The sequence below is a fragment of the Oncorhynchus mykiss genome, chromosome 12 (genome assembly GCF_057628025.1).
Source record: "Oncorhynchus mykiss isolate SJ-2025 chromosome 12, ASM5762802v1, whole genome shotgun sequence".
Lineage (NCBI taxonomy): Eukaryota > Metazoa > Chordata > Actinopteri > Salmoniformes > Salmonidae > Oncorhynchus > Oncorhynchus mykiss.
This window is the reverse complement of record NC_143033.1, coordinates 33,412,003-33,427,500: the sequence shown is the minus strand read 5'-3', so window position 1 is coordinate 33,427,500 and position 15,498 is coordinate 33,412,003. Positions and strand designations below refer to the sequence as shown.

The 15,498-nt window shown below is 46.5% G+C and overlaps 1 protein-coding gene across 18 annotated transcripts in view; it reads left to right on the top strand.

The window, feature by feature from the left end:
• LOC110537471 (autism susceptibility gene 2 protein) overlaps nt 1-15,498 on the top strand; it is a 488,828-nt gene that overhangs the window by 449,257 nt on the left and 24,073 nt on the right. For 2 of the 18 annotated variants that reach the window (XM_090192294.1, XM_090192291.1), the window contains exon 1: nt 8,493-8,799. The exons of 15 other annotated variants lie outside the window; for them this stretch is intronic. The gene's annotated coding sequence lies outside the window, so the exon portion shown is untranslated. Of the gene's footprint in view, nt 1-8,492; nt 8,800-15,498 lie in introns of those variants that run through there. One more of the 18 variants, XM_090192296.1, reaches the window with a different exon arrangement.

The following is a 15,498-nucleotide window of genomic DNA, read 5'->3' as shown; positions in this document are numbered from 1 at the left end:
TGTGTGTGTGTGAGACTGTGTGTGTGTGTGTGAGACTGTGTGTGTGTGTGAGACTGTGTGTGTGTGTGAGACTGTGTGTGTGTGTGTGTGAGACTGTGAGATTGTGTGTGTGTGTGTGTGTGTGTGTGTGTGTGTGTGTGTGTGTGTGTGTGTGTGTGTGTGTGTGTGTGTGTGTGTGTGTGTGTGTGTGAGACTGTGTGTGTGTGTGTGTGTGTGTGTGAGACTGTGTGTGTGTGTGTGTGTGTGTGTGTGTGTGAGAGACTGTGTGTGTGAGACTGTGTGTGTGAGACTGTGTGCGTGCGTGGGCTGCCCAGGAAAGGATTATAGTGTGTCAAAGCCTTGGCTGTAATAAGAGAACATATCAGGAGAAAAGCCTCTGTAGATAGATTTATCAAAATATTAAAGGTCCAGTCCCACGTGTGTAATCTCTCCTCAGCACTGTAACACTGACATTCTTTATAATGTTGTCAGGCCCCACAGCACGGCCCAGCCCAGCCCTGAACACAGTTATGTCATTGGAGACCACAGCCTAAACAGATTACAGCTGATTTGTTAGAGCAGGGCATAGCCCCATGAGGTAATGATGTTTAGCTAATGCTAAATGTTTTTTAGAAGCAGCAGGACAGAACCATTTGTGATGAGTGCTCTAGTAATGGTTGTCATCTGTAAATAAGGTTCATGATGAGTCATAGGGTCTGTAGGTCTGTTTCAGTCCAGACTGACTCAGTATTACACAGGACCCCACACAGACAAAAACACACACTGACTGGATTATATCATTGTTACTGAGAGGGAGAAAATATATATAGTGACATTGGTCATTTGATTACTGTGTATGCCAGATGATACGGTTGAAATCTGATGATGTCTATTCCTGATTTACGTCAATAGCATTTTCTTTTGCTTGCTTTGATACAGGGGAATACAGGGAAACTCAGACAATGTCATTCTTTCCCAGCCAGTAATACTCTATAATTACAAATTAGCCACCAATGAATTACATTATTTCATAACATTTCATCATAAACAATTCCCCAGTTTGAGATAATGGTCTTTCCCATGGCTCATTGTATATGATAGAAGGTTCAGTCTGTAGGAGGGTAAATACTAGGACAGAGGGAGGTTGCTCTGTCTCCCCTCCTTTCTCTGGGTTTCAGCTGAATGGCTGATTTCACCAACACTTTACTGGAGCTAATGTGAAAATGAAAAGGTGCTATGGCGAGACCCAGGGAGCCAGCGCCAGACATCGTCGGGGTCGAGTGTGTCTGCCTTCGGGAGGAGAGAGAGAGAGAGAGAAAGAGAGAGAGAGAGAGAGAGAGAGAAATGTGGAAGGTGTAATTTGCAGCGCTGATGACATTGTTTTGAAATAAAGAAGCGAGGGAAAGAGAGAAAAACAGAGGGGAACTTTGTGGCAGATAACGGTTTGAAGAGCTCCCTGGATTGTCATGGAGAGCTCTTCAGGCAGCGGAATGGCCTCTGAGTGTTTTACTCATGTGTGGGAGGGAACTGAAAGGTTGACTCTCCTTTCTCTCTCTCTGGCTGTACTGTATCACTCATGAGCAGTGGGCTGCCTCCTTCTACTGTAATCATCAGATGATGTAAAGATGCTTTAGGGAACCATTACACAGCTGAGCTGGAGCAACAGTCAGATGGTGTGTAGATGATGTTGACCCATGCAGGGGATGAGGATTAGGAGGGCCAGTTAGCCTTTCACAGCAGCACTAGCATTGGTTTACACTACAGCAACCACAGGCTTTACTGTGCTGTGTCCTCCGTTTGACCTCAACCTTCTGTGCGGGTTTGGGTTTTGGAGATTAGGACCCAGAATTTGACCTGGTACACAGTGGAAAGATTACCTGCCTCTGATTGGTCTTCTGTGTGTTCCGAGGCACGGCATCGGCCAAGGACAACTTGTTCTCATCTGGTAGGGTTGAGAGGTCATTCAGAGGGCACTAGCTGTCCCTTCCAGGCGCAACACTGTAGTAAAAAAGACAACAATGTTGGAGTATACAAGCACTGTTATTGTTAGTCTTATATAAACACACCTACACAGCCACTACAGTGAGTCAAGCACTTCTCACAGAAGTCCGTTATATTATCCACATATCCATTAGCTTTAATTGGAAGAATCCAATCCCCAAGTGTACAGATGATTTGTCGCTGAAACCAGGTTTATTCCATCTTCCAAAGAGCTCTCCTTGGCTGTATTTACTTTTACAGATTCGTATCCAACCAGGGCTGTTTAATATATCCCTATGGACGTATAGGTTAGCTCAATATCCTGTTTTGTGTGTGTGGAGGTAGATGTCTCCCCACTTCCCTCCTCCCCCTCTTCGTGCCTGTGGCTGCAGGGTAAAGAGAGGCTGTATTTCAGGGCCATGAAAGGAGCCGCTCCAGCCATGCCTCATCCACGGATACACAGCCATACAAAAGGTTAACAAATCAAGGCCAGCACTAGGCTGCCACACACTGCCACACACTGCCACAAACAATGGCCACCCCCTGATTTCTCTCGCTCGCACTCTCTCTCTCCCTCCCGTCTCTCTTTCTTTCTCATCATGAGCTGTTAACTATATCTACCACTATATCTATATTTATACTTAAATGAAGCAGTGAAATGAATAGAATTGTACTATTTCTCCCATATAAGGCAGGCTTTGTATCCGGGTGTAATGAATGTGCTGCTTTGAGAACCATGTGATCTGTTAGTGAAGAGGCTTCAGTGGTAGAGCATTTACTAGATCTGAAGGCGATGGTGTGTAGAAACACACACACACAGCGCTCCAATCTGGCCCTTCTCCTTCCCCAATCCCTCTCCTGACACAAAGAGGTCATTGAGGGTTTGTTCCCAAAGTCCCGAGGTTAGAGGCGTAAGTAAATCCATCCATCTTCATTCACTTATTTCCACACCACCAGGACAGCTGTAGCAGGCAGACCAGAGCGGGGACTGAGGGAGGCAGGCAGGGAGAGTGTGTAAACACTCCAATATCCGACATGCCATCGCTAAACCAGAGAGCCTGGAACCCGTCACAGGCCGAATTAAAGGCTACCTTCTCAAACACAAACGTTTGAATGGGCCACACTCCAGAGTTCAAAGTTAAAACCACTCAGTGTTCCCCTGTCTGCCTGCCCCAGAGAGATATGTGTGTGGTGGGTTAGTGTGTGTGTGGGGGGGTTGAAGGAAAGCCAGCTATTCTCTATACCCTCATTAGTCTCTGTTTCAGTGCCAAGCTCTCTACTCAACTGGTGGAGTTTGGTTACAAAGACAATATTGGAGCTGATGATGACAAATTTGCATGTTGTTAGGCTTGGCTTTGTAAGTCAGTGTGGACTTTGGACTTGTACGTAGGAAACTGTGATTCTAGAGTTTATTTGTAGATTGTTTGTGATATGGATACTATAATGGATTTATAACATTGTATTCTTGCGCTGGTACAAAGTGTACTTTTCCCTCTGTACTTGGATAAACAACCATGGCATCATTTTGCAATAAATATATTTTACAACCTTATAGATAGTAATTGTATGGAACTGAAATACAAATTAAGCTTATCAACAAGACCTGTAGATGGGCAATACGTGCTTAATCAATTTTCAAACAAGATCATTCTCTCTAGTATCATTTTTTGGGTGATTTTAGTGAGCCATCTCAAGAGCTGGTGTGTCAGTGAAGTGTGTGTGATGGATGGGGGTCTGTTGATTGGTGGAGGTGATGAGAAAATACAGGTCAGCATCCATCCACTGATCTGACGTTACATCAGCCACTCTTCTCACAATGGTGCTGTATTAACAGGGTCAGAAAAGCTTATTCCCCTAGCACACACACACCCCACAGTTTTTTGGGGCCCAATTATGCCTGTCAGGCAGTCCCAGTGGGAGGCATTGGCAAGGTGTGTATGTCCTAATGTGGCGTCATGGTGGCCGAGGTGTAATGTGTGTCAGGAGAACTGGTCTGCACCAGTCCTCCCTCGTTACCATGCCGATGTCTGGATGGATTTGTTTACCAATACCAGCCGAGGCAGGCTAGCCTCTCCTGTCTCCTGTTTCCTCAACAGCCTACAGTATGTCTGTCAGTCTCCTGCTCTCTCTGTTACCGAACAACTGCTATTTGATATCAGTCTAATGCATATGTGGATACATGTTATGACTGGAGGGTACTTGGAGCTCCACAGAAATGCGTCTTCAGCCTGAAATCCTCCGACATTATGGGATTTAACACACAGGATTAGATTCCCTGGTTGTGATTACTGTTAGATTACTGTTTTACTGTCAAGAGGTTCACCCTGAGGACATCAGCAGTACCAGTGGTTGTGCTCTGCGTTGTGTGAAGCAGGATTGGAGCTGTGCTATGGATGAGTGTGATCTGGGAAGGGTAGGCCCGCTGTAAATCTGTTAGTAAATGTAGCCCACCAGTGCTGTACTGTACTGCAAGCCCCATGGGGAGGCTGTGTGGAGTTTAGGGAAAAGGAGACACCGTTTAGGGTTTTTGGTGTGTCTGGGCAGCCAGGATTTTATTTCATATGGAAGCAGTTTCCTGTGTGAAGTGCATTAAACCTGATGGAAATCTCCATAGTCCCTGTATAACCCTGGTTGAGATATGGGATCTCCAGTCTACTTGGATCCATCAGCCTAGAGGAAGTGGAACCCAGGCAATGTTGTCGTTACACACAGCCATCTGGGTTCAGAGATGGAAGGTTGTGTTTCTGTAGGGGGACAGGGACCCGCTGTGAACAGTCTGAGGGAGAAGCACAACACATGGGTGGGATACCCCATCTCAATCCCTCTCCTGTCCACCCCTGTGGTCCCAGAGGACGGGCAGGGTTACAGGTTAAGGGGGGCTGAAACAGTAAACACTGAACTCTGGAGACGGAGGATAAAGTTGGAGACACACACAGCTGGTGCCCAGGCTGGTGGGAGAGATGGAGTGAGAGGGTGATGGGGTATCTGGCCAGGTTGATGAAAGCATTGCTTTAATTGCTCCCCCAAGAGAAGAAGTTAGCTTTTTCCCCCTCTCTCTCTCTCTCTTTTCTCTGACTCGGAAATATACAGGATTCAAAGCAAAGGCCCGAGGATTACAGTCGGATTAAACCTGACTACAGTGTTAACCCAGCAGCCACGACCCCCACCTCTGTGCTGTTAGTTAGCAGCTCAAACCTGACCCAGATTGGCCTCCATGGGTTTCCACAGAGGGCATAGAGGACATGCTTAATTTGTGGTAGGTTATGCGAGTATGTGTGTAAAGTTAGTTATATAAATTGGAAAAGAAAGTCTAGCATGTGTATTTGATATAAGCAAGGTCTAATGAACTGTGAAATGTTCCATTTTATTACCATGCAGGCCCATTGGTTCTCCCTCCCAATCTCTGGCCAGGATTTTATGTCCTCTGAAGCACATCAACATCCCCCGGATTGTTGCCATCTGTTAAAGATTACTCCGCTCCGCTCTACTCAGGCCGCTCCTAGCGGGAGCTATTTGATTTTGGGGTTTTAGAGTTCCCGCTTAATTCCATGTGTCAAGTTTTTGTGTAAACACCGCCGTCCCAATGCCGACATCTTAGAAGTGCCTCTTTTTTAGGCCTTTTCAAAGGGAAAGCAAAGCCAACCGTTGCCCGCGGTGTCAGACCCTGGTCTGTTTTAGCTCTTAGTGGGGCTGCGTTGAGACTTCTTTGGGGCTGTTCTGAGGATTCTCTTGGGCTGTGAAGGTGAAGTCGAGGAGAACGAGGCGGAGGCCCTTCCCAAAGTCCCAGAATCCCCTCTCTTTCTCTGACATGCAGTGTGCTATGATGTATGAATCCCCCAGCCAGCCCTGACACCACCTGCCCCCCCCGGCGGGGCCGTTTGGAACCCCACACCTCCCTCTGAGAATTGAGGATTGAGGAGGAAGCCCCGGCAACAGAGGCCGCATTGTTCCCCCTCCCTCCCACCGGTCCACCGTAACGTAACCCTACCCCGGGGCCCGCCGCAATTCCGAGGGGGAATGTAGGGCTCCCCACCTCCCCACCCTAGCTGAGGGGCTTGTTGAGAGAGGAGCGAGGTAGCTCTGTTTGGACTGCTCAGCTCAGTTCAAATAAACAGTTCAGATCTAACCCCCTGACATTCTAGCCTCAGAAGGCAGCGATCACACAGCCAGAGTTCATCAGCATCAAACCCCACCGACCCAATCCGCCCACTCGCCGCCATCCAGCCGCTAATTTGCGGTGTTATTTTTTAAAGGGGAAATGGTTGTGGTAGGGCTCTGGGGGGGTTAGAGAGAGAGAACAGAGTTGGAGTGGCCCAATTACTTGGCTCCCTTCCCTCCCTCCCTGGGTACTGCTGGTGGATAGATAAATACGTAGATAGGTTTACAGACACATCAGCAGGCCATGCATGGGGAAGGAAGCAGGGAGGGGGAGGAGGGGGAGGAGGAGGGATGACCATTAACAGCCCAGGGTTTGTGTGCTCGCTGTCTTCCATCCTGGGTGTTCTGGTAATCCAGCCACTCTGAAACATGAGCACGGGGTAATGAGAGAGCGTTTTACACACGCGCGCACACACACACATACACTAGTTTTCTCTTCCAACAATAGTTATCTTATGAAAAGGAGCTTCATAATATGTTGTATGAGGCATAACATTTTGTGTTAGACAGATTTATCCCCAGTCATAATCATTGAGGATATAGACACGGTTGGCCCCTTCCTTCCCCCATTTTTAATAGAGGTGCTAGACTGATGGCTCTCTTGGGGCATGTCTTTCTCTTTCCCTCTCCCTCTCACTGCAATCAGGTGGTGTCAGTGTGTCGACTAGAGCCGTCACTCCCCTAATTGCAGCCAGTCAATTACTCTGACACTCCCCTCTGGCTAAAGACACAACCTCTTCAACATATATATCAACAAATTGGCGAGTCCACTAGAACAGTCTGCAGCACCCGCCCTCACCCTTCTAGAATCTGAAGTCAAATGTCTACTGTTTGCTGATGATCTGGTGCTTCTGTCCCCAGCCAAGGAGGGCCTACAGCAGCACCTAGATCTTCTGCACAGATTCTGTGAGACCTGGGCCCAAACAGTAAAGCTCAGTAAAACAAAAATAATGGTGTTCCAAAAAAGGTCCAGTTGCCAGGACCACAAATACAAATTCCATCTAGACATCGTTGCCTTAGAGCACACAAAAAACGATACATACCTTGGCCAGAATTCTGCAAAAATATCCTCAGTGCACAACGTAAAACACCATATAATGCATGCAGAGCAGAATTAGGCCGATACCCACTAATGATCAAAATCCAGAAAAGAGACGTTAAATTCTACAACTACCTAAAAGGAAGGGATTCCCAAGCCTTCCATAACAAAGCTATCACCTACAGAGAGATGAACCTGGAGAAGAGTCCCCTAAGCAAGCTGGTCCTGGGGCCCACAGAGCCCCATGGCAGCAGCACAATTAGACCCAACCAAATCATGAGAAAACAAAAATATAATTATTTGACACATTGAAAACATGTAGAAGAAAACTGAGCAAACTAGAATGCTATTTGGCCCTAAACAGAGAGCACACCGTGGCAGAATACCTGACCACTGTGACTGACCCAAACTTAAGGAAAGCTTTGACTATGTACAGACTCGGTGAGCATAGCCTTGCTATTGAGAAAGGCCGTCGTAGGCAGACATGGCTCTCAAGAGAAGACAGGCTATGTGCACACTGCCCACAAAATGAGGTGGAAACTGAGCTGCACTTCCTAACCTCCTGCCCAATGTATGAAATTCCACAGTGTGCCATCACAGCAGCAAGATTTGTGACCTGTTGCCACGAGAAAAGGGCAACCAGTGAAGAACACCATTGTAAATACAACCCATATTTATTTTCCCTTGTGTACTTTAACCATTTGTACATTGTTACAACACTGCATAACACTGCATATATATATACTTATATATACTTATATACTTATATAATATGACATTTGACATTTGTAATGTTAACTGTAAATTTTTATTGTTTACTTCACTTTTGTATATTATCAACCTCACTTGCTTTGGCAATGTTAACACAGAGGAGTAGAGAGAGGGAGAGGAGTAGAGAGAGGGAGAGAGGAGTAGAGAGAGAGAGAGAGGAGTAGAGAGAGCGAGTTGGAAATAAGAGGAGAGAGAGAGAGAGAGAGAAAAGTAGAGAGAGAGAGAGAGAGAGAGAGAGGAGAAGAGAGAGAGAGGAGTAGAGAGATATTGAGAGGAGTAGAGAGAGAGAGAGAAGAGTAGAAAGAGAGCGAGTTGGAGAGAAGAGTAGAGAGAGAGAGAGAGAGAAGTAGAGAGAGAGAGAGGAGTAGAGAAAGAGAGAGGAGTAGAGAGAGAGCGAGTTGGAGAGAGGGGTAGAGAGAGAGAGTTGGAGAGAGGAGTGGAGAGAGAGAGAGAGTTGGAGAGAGGAGTAGAGAGAGAGATAATTGGAGAGGGGGGGGGGCACTAGAGGGATTGTTACTCGACACCACAGACGAGCCAAGTTTAAACGCCCCTCTGTGCTGCCTGCTGGAGAGAGAAAGACAGAGGGAGCCGTCTGCCCTGCTAGAGTAGCACTGCTCTAAGGACACGGCAGTCACCCCCGTGGCTGTGTCTGTGTGGTATGACCTGCTGGGCTGGGTGGGTCACCCCCGTGGTTGTATGTGTGGTATGACCTGCCCTGCTGGGTCTAAGCTGACAGGCTGCTGGGACCCCATTTGGACTGTGGAGCTGGAGGAACCTTGGTCTGTCTGCAGAGAATAAGAGAATAGAGACACATAGAGGACATATGGCAGGACAAAGCACAAGACTGAGGTGGCAGTTGGACCTGTAGACCGGTAGGGTTTCTGTGTGTGTGTGTGTGTGTGTGTGTGTGTGTGTGTGTGTGTGTGTGTGTGTGTGTGTGTGTGTGTGTGTGTGTGTGTGTGTGTGTGTGTGTGTGTGTGTTTGTGTGTGTGTGTGTGTGATTGTTTGTGTATGTGTGTTTCAGAGATGTGTGTGTGTGAGCGAGGGAGAGAGACGGATAAGTTGTTACTGTGTTACTAATAGCTAATAGCTGTATCTATTTAGTGTCGACAGACAGAGAGTACATGTTGCAAGTTAAAACTCAGAAGCCTTTTTCATGTGTATGTCTTTGAATGTACACACCCAGCTGACAGTACATGACAGGCTGTGTTGTGGACAGTACATGACAGGCTGTGTTGTAGACAGTACATGACAGGCTGTGTTGTGGACAGTACATGACAGGCTGTGTTGTGGACAGTACATGACAGGCTGTGTTGTAGACAGTACATGACAGGCTGTGTTGTGGACAGTACATGACAGGCTGTGTTGTGAACAGTACATGACAGGCTGTGTTGTGGACAGTACATGACAGGCTGTGTTGTAGACAGTACATGACAGGCTGTGTTGTGGACAGTACATGACAGGCTGTGTTGTAGACAGTACATGACAGGCTGTGTTGTGGACAGTACATGACAGGCTGTGTTGTGGACAGTACATGACAGGCTGTGTTGTTGACAGTACATGACAGGCTGTGTTGTAGACAGTACATGACAGGCTGTGTTGTGGACAGTACATGACAGGCTGTGTTGTGAACAGTACATGACAGGCTGTGTTGTGAACAGTACATGACAGGTTGTGTTGTGAGCAGTACATGACAGGCTGTGTTGTTGACAGTACATGACAGGCTGTGTTGTAGACAGTACATGACAGGCTGTGTTGTGGACAGTACATGACAGGCTGTGTTGTGAACAGTACATGACAGGCTGTGTTGTGAACAGTACATGACTGGCCGTGTTGTGAGCAGTACATGACAGGCTGTGTCAAATCAAATTTTATTTGTCACATACACATGGTTAGCAGATGTTAATGCGAGTGTAGCGAAATGCTTGTACATGACAGGCTGTGTTGTGGACAGTACATGACAGGCTGTGTTGTGAACAGTACATGACAGGTTGTGTTGTGAACAGTACATGACAGGCTGTGTTGTGGACAGTACATGACAGGCTGTGTTGTGAACAGTACATGACAGGTTGTGTTGTGAACAGTACATGACAGGTTGTGTTGTGGACAGTACATGACAGGCTGTGTTGTGAACAGTACATGACAGGCTGTGTTGTGGACAGTACATGACAGGCTGTGTTGTGACTGAGATCTCACCTAACTGCTCATGTTGAGGCAGTGAAAATGCAGCTGTGGTAAAAGTGAACCGGCAGCTTCTGAAATTACACTAATGGTGAGAAGGATAAGACAGGACATCCCTATAACCGGAGTAGAACCCTCAGACTGCTTTCTGGTAATGGAGGTGTATTTTCCTGTCTCAGTCTGGGTGTCTGTCTCTGGGGCCCAGGCTGTGAATGGGCTGAGGAGTGACAGAAGCATCATGGGTGGCTAGAGAGGTTAAGCCCACCGCTGACTGACAGGACTGGACTGTTCTGTGGTGGTGAGGGCCTCTCTCTCAGCAACTCCTCTCTCCCAGGAGAGATACAAGGTTTACAGAGAGAGAGGAAAAGAGGGATAGGGCCACCTACCATCTCTCACTCCTCACTTGCAAAGATATCAGGGCCTAGAAGGAGACATCTCAGCTGCCTTGTTTTCAGGTCCAACACTCTTTGGCTCCACAGCTGCTCTATGTTGCGGTGTAGTTTTACTCCACTGTGACAGCCAGTAAGTAGCACTGTAATCCACTTAGTGTGATGGTGGCGGTGATTATGGTATTATTTCACACAGGTTGGAGATATATAGATCTGTCAGCCAGGCCATGCTGTGTGTGAAAACATAGAAATATAATTACTAGACCGGGACATTCCCATTCAAGTCAATGTTTTGACATCCTATTTCTATGTGTGAGAACATCCAACCCCTTCTAGTTCTGCCCCCCTTAGGGAAGCCCCCTAGCCCAGTGCCCCCTAGCGAGAGGAGAGCAGTCGCAGTATGCCCTGTGGGCACCACCACCTGTACCAGTGTGCCCATCATCAGGGCCCTGTGGCAGGCTAGCAGCCCAATCCAGTTACCCTCCCAGCCCCAGAGCCTGACCTCACCCCCCATGGGATATATAAAGATTTGTTCTCTAAAGGGTGAAGACTGTCCTCATCACTGGGCCTGGAAATCAGATACTGCCACCAAGGCCCAGTGCTGCAACCGAGGCCAGCGTCTTCCTACTTCATCCCCACACCCCTCCATCCTCACACCTAGGTGGGTGGGGGGGGGCAGCGTACTCAGACCTGCGGTGTTAAAATGGACAACAGTGGAGCCAGCACATATCCCGTATGCTGCTGGAGTGAGAATTGGACAGGCAGGCAGCCACCAGACAGAGCCGTTATGAGTTGGAGTAATCAGAATTGAACTGTGGGTGGCTGACCCTCAGAAGGCTGGTAATGGTAATGGCTGCATTACGATGATGAGGACTGAGACTGATCGTTTGTGTCAAGAGATTATATGTGTGAATGGAAGAATAGAAACTGTTAGGCAAGGTGGGTGAGCATTCCCTTCTCTGGATCTCTCTGTCGGGTTTGTCTGTCAGTGCTCTCCCTTTCCCTTCCTCCCTCTCTCTCTGGCAGTGTGAGTGTCTGTCCTCTGAGCCCCTCAGGCCACTCGGCCTTTCGCATGGCCATGCATCTGTCCCAAGAGCTTAGAACAACAGTCAGTGGGTTAATAGGCCCAATTACACTAGATTGCTGATGCCTTTTCACTCCCATGGAATGACAGCTATATCATCAGTCAGAATCAGAGGAGATGAGAGGAGAGCCTCACTCACTCACCCAGGGAGTTAACTTCCTCAACACACACACACACACACACACACACACACACACACACACACACACACACACACACACACACACACACACACACACACACACACACACACACACACACACACATATTCAAGCACAGCACAGGCATGGTGTTTCCACTGTCACCCCTTCTAATGCTCTTAAAGTATTTAAAGCTGAGGGGATGATACTTTCAACCAACTGCCTTCTGATGAGGTTACTGACATAGACTCTTCAGTAAGTTGATATTAACAAGTACGAACACACACACACACACACACACACACACACACACACACACACACACACACACACACACACACACACACACACACACACACACACACACACACACACACACACACGTTATCACTAATACACACGTCAATGAATATCCTCTTACATGACATCCATGTCCATTACAATCATTTGGTCATTTATGACTGATGGATTACATGAGTTACAGTTTCAGCTTTTATGTCTTTTCCACATCTTGCCCTTTTCCTGATCATCGTCGCTGGTCCTTAATGTTGGGGTGTGCCTTACTACCGAGGAATGCATGGATCTGTTTGGTATTCACACTGCAACACAACACGTCTCACACTCTTCCCAAGACACATATCCAGAATAGCTGTCCTGTGCTCTCTCTTACCCACGGCTTTATCTCTGTTTAGCTTCCATTCTGCCACGGTTAACAGCTCTGGGCACCCAGCGGGGTGTAACCCACACCCCTCTGGCCCTGCATTTAGAGCCCTGCTGACATAACGGAGCACAGCCGGGCCAGCAGGTGCCAGCCAGGGGACCCTCCATAACTGTCAGGCCCAGCAGCGGGCCCCCGTCCTGGGCATGTAGGACATGCATGCCTGAGTGAAGTGTGCACATAGCTTTGGGTGCTCCACCACACTCTAGAGATGTGGATAAGGAATCAGAGGCATGGTGCTACCGCTGTCACCCCTCTAATGCCGTTAAAGTCTTTAAAGCTGAGGGGATGATACTGTCTGCGGGATTCTCTGGCTGCTTTGGCACAGAACACGAGATGAGGCCAACCAACTACTTTCTGATGAGGTTACTGACATAGACTCTTCAGTAAGTTGATATTAACAAGTACAAGTTACTAGTTCTTTGGCTTACAGTGGTTGGCCTTGTAAACATTTGAGTGATCTGTCTGACTTTAAAGCAGCAGTGAAAGTATAGTGAGGCTGGGAATTGACAGGGACTTCCCAATACGATATTATCGCGATACTTAGATGACGATACGATATGTATTGCGATTCGATACTGCAATTTGATTGCGATTTGATGTTCCAAACATATTGCTCATTATATGTATGCTGCAGACGAATGAGAGAGCATGAGAAAATTAGTTTTGACCAGTCATGAAAATAAAAACGCTGAAAACATGTCTCACTATCGAATAAGTTTCGGGGCAGGAACAGCCAACTAGCACTAGCTAACGCTACCTAGCAAAAAAATAAGTAATAGTATACACTATGTACAGTATACTGAACAAAAATATAAACGCAACATGTAATGTGTTGGTCCCATTTTTCATGAGCTGAAATAAAATATTTGATGGAGCGTGCAATTGACATGTTGACTGCACGAATGTCCACCAGAGTTGTTGCCAGAGAATTTCATGTTTATTTCTCTACCATTAGCTGCCTCCAATGTTGTTTTAGAGAATTTGGCAGTACATCCAACTGGCCTCACAACCGCAGACCACGTGTAGCGACGCCAGCCCAGTACCTCCACATCCGTCTACTTCACCTGCTGGACCGTGTGAGACCAGCCACCCGGACAGCTGATGAAACTGAATAGCATTTCTGTCTGTAATAAAGCCCTTTTGTGGGGAAAAACTCATTCTGATTGGCTGGGCCAGGCTCCCCAATGAGTGCCCTTCCAGGCCCACCCATAGCTGCGCCCCTGCCCAGTCATGTGTAATGCATAGATTAGGGGCTATTGAATTGATTTAAATTGACTGATTTCCTTATATGAAGTGTAACTCAGTAAAATCATTGAAATTGTTGCATGTTGCATTTATATTTTTGTTCAGTATATATATATATATATATATATATATATATATTATTTTATTGATACTTGGAGTGAAAGTATCCATGTAATATCGCGATATGTAACTGTATAGATTTTTCCCCCATCACAAAAGTGTAGTACAGTACTGTGTCCTACAGATGCTGATCCTCGAAACAGGAAGTGTTCTCTCAGCTTGGAGGTTCCCTCATGGCACCACCAGATAGGCTGTTGTGGCGCCAGGGTTCCCTATAGTCTACCATGGTGGAGTACTTTAGGAGCACCAGAGAGCTCAGTGGGGGAGTTGGACTCAGCAGCCGTCTGCTAATATGAGCTGCTGGAGAAAGAGAGAGTCCTGAGAGAGATGGAGAGAGCGTGAAGAAGTACAGTATCCTGAGAAATGTAGCTCGAGGCTGCGTGTGCGTGTGTCGGCTCAGAGGGATTCTTAGCTGGGACTGGGGGCCTGTGTGGGAATGTGTGAGGCTTGGGAGTGTATGAGGCTGTCTGGTTGTTTGTTGCTCCTGCTCCATATGAGAGGGAGGTGTTAACGATGTCTGCCGTTCGCCTTGAACACAGTCTTCATTAAGGACAAATAAACACATCTACTCTTACTAACTGATTCAGGGTGCCCCGGGGGAACACCAGTCCACAAAGCTGAAAATGAGGGCACTGAATTTAGCTCACTTGGCGCTAAATTAGAACCCAATTTTGCTGTCTAACCAAATATGAAGCTGAAAGTGCAACTAGTTTCTTGTTTCTTTCCTTATGATCCCTGGAGACTTAATGTGAAACCAGTCATATGGCAGCAAACTGAAACTCATATCAACATGATATTGTATTGCGGCTCCGTTTCCACAGTGAAGTAGGCTATAAATAGCTGTGTCGTTATACCACATTTCCATTGAATGCCATCATGATGATATTTGGAGACCCAAGCTACAGGCTTCTGTGGCGCCAAACCGACCACGTTGATTTATGCGTTTTATAATGTTTTAATTATATGCCCAGACTTTTCTCTGTTTTAGTTGACTATTTGTATCATGTTAAATATTAGCCACTGTCAGGAGTCACACTCAGTAATACCAACACACATTTATAACTGTGTCTTTAGTGTTAGTTTCCTTCAACTCGTAGCCTCCATTTTGCATCATTCCATTTCTTTCTTTGTCACGTCAGTCTAGTTGTTCCTGAAGGTCGCTGGCATTAGTGGATCATGTTAGGTTAACGTTGCGCAATAACTTGGGACTTGTAGTCTATTTGAATCATTATGGAACCTAGACTACACATCGCAGGTTAAACCTGGAGCCTGGCGCAATGATTGGATCCTTGTCATTACAATTCCATGATTCATGAGGATTAGGTTAGATTTGTAGGATTCGCCTATTGTTCAAACCATATTGTACACTTTTTTCACCTTCCAATATTTAATGGATTTAACTTGATATGGCAACTTTTAGGATGAATAAAATATATTTAGTGCGTAAAGGCTCTCCACACACATACTTTCCTAACCCTAAAATGTGTCTGAATAATCTACAAGATCAGAGTATTTTTAAACCAGTTGGTGCTGAAACGGAGACAAATATGCATATATTTAGATGGCTTCCTTTCATTGATCCCTAATGTTCTGAACCCGTTCCCTCTGTGTATTCTAGTGAGTCTGTCGAAAAAAAATGGAATTAACTGGATAGATTAAGATAAATGTAATAAACTCTATTGAATGAAACC